Raw genomic sequence first — 1593 nt, 5'->3', positions numbered from 1 at the left:
AATAAATAAATAAATAAATAAATAAAATATAGTATAAAATAAATCTTGCAAGGTTCCTGTATCTGGAGTGGGTGTATTTTCACCTCCCCCTGGCACAGAGAGAGAGAAGGAACAAGAGGACCACCCATAGAGATGAAGAGAGACTGATACAGGTGTACAAAGAAGTGACAACATACGAGGCAGGAGGATCATAATGTTCGAGGCCAGCTTGGGCTATATACGGAGACTTCTCAAACCTCACTGCACTCCCGCCCACCCCCGCCATGAGCAAGGAAGGAAATATATATGAGAAAGACAGGAGGCTGGGGAATGTTTGCAGATGAAGGTTCTCGGCATGTGTGGAGCAGGGGGAAAGCAGAGAGGATCTCGCACTCAGTCTGCACGGAGAAGCCTCGGTGCAGGGCTGGGAACGGAAGGCTTAGTGACCAGGGGGTGGGAACAGGGTCATCAGAAGGTCTGTGGACATAAGAACAAATTTAGCCTGCTTTCCCGGCACCTGCAAACTTCCCCTGAATTTGTCTGAATTTCCTTAAAGATCATAGAATGTTTTAGGTCCATGAACGATGAAGCGCCTGTCACACCGTCATAAACAAGGACCCATAATCACACATGGGGAAAGGATAAGGGCATGGCTATGCCAGAGTGCTTGCTTGGCATGCTCAAGGCCCTGGGTTGCATCCCAAGCACCACAAGGAGGATGTGCGCACACACACAAGCATGCACACACAAATACATACATGTGCGCATGGAAAGACAACAATAGCAGGGTGTGGGGTGTCCCAGGAAAACTTGGTCTGCAAACTAGATGTGCTCATAATTTGCCAATCCCTCCGGCCTATAGCGGCCCATGCCACTACTTGTCCTCGTAAGCAGGGAATGTTATGGGAGAATTCCAGCTGCTGAGAGCTCCGATGCCCAGAGGGAAACCCCCTTTCCTGGGTGTTCAGCAGAACAGCAGGCCCTCACCCGCTCATCCAGAGCTGAAGTCCTGACGCAGGACTGGAGCGTTCTCAACCTCCCAGACTGCTCACCTAAAAATGGATGCCAAGGGTTGGCAGATATCTGAGCAAAGGACCACAGCATGGCAAGAAAAGGCCTGTGTGGGGTGCACATATGTAACCCCAGCAACTGGGAGGGTGACGTGTGGAAATTGCCAATCTAGTTACATAGTGGGACCGTGTCTCAAAAATAATTAACGGGTCTCAAGAGGAAGCATTTGTAATATAGGAAACATAGAAGTACAGGAACAAGGAAAAGTCCTTGGAATTCATTCAACAGGATGGGAAGGACCCTGAGGTGATCTGGAATGGGGCACAAAGAGATGAGAATCCATGACAACCTGTCAAACACAGAGGGTCAGTCAGAGAGACAGGAAGAGAAACAGAGTTAATATTGTACAGCTAGAAGGCCAAACGCAAAAGGAAAGTTTCAGATTCTCAGTCACAGCTTCAGTGAGCCTTTCTTTCCTCTCCAGCTCTGACCCCTGTCCAGTTCCCGATTACTCTCCAGGCCCCAGCCCCTAGCTGGTTTTGTGTTTTCCTATCTGCACCTGCAGTCATTTAAGACACTATCATTTGCCAGGGCGGTGGTGGC

At 49.0% G+C, this 1593-nt stretch overlaps 1 protein-coding gene across 1 annotated transcript in view; it reads right to left on the bottom strand.

The window, feature by feature from the left end:
- Tmem50a (transmembrane protein 50A) overlaps nucleotides 1-1593 on the bottom strand; it is a 17006-nt gene that overhangs the window by 8814 nt on the left and 6599 nt on the right. The window lies entirely within an intron of this gene.

The sequence above is a fragment of the Microtus ochrogaster genome, chromosome 10, assembly GCF_000317375.1.
Source record: "Microtus ochrogaster isolate Prairie Vole_2 chromosome 10, MicOch1.0, whole genome shotgun sequence".
Classification (NCBI taxonomy): domain Eukaryota; kingdom Metazoa; phylum Chordata; class Mammalia; order Rodentia; family Cricetidae; genus Microtus; species Microtus ochrogaster.
Note: the sequence above shows the minus strand (reverse complement) of the source record. Positions and strands in the feature narration are given on the sequence as shown.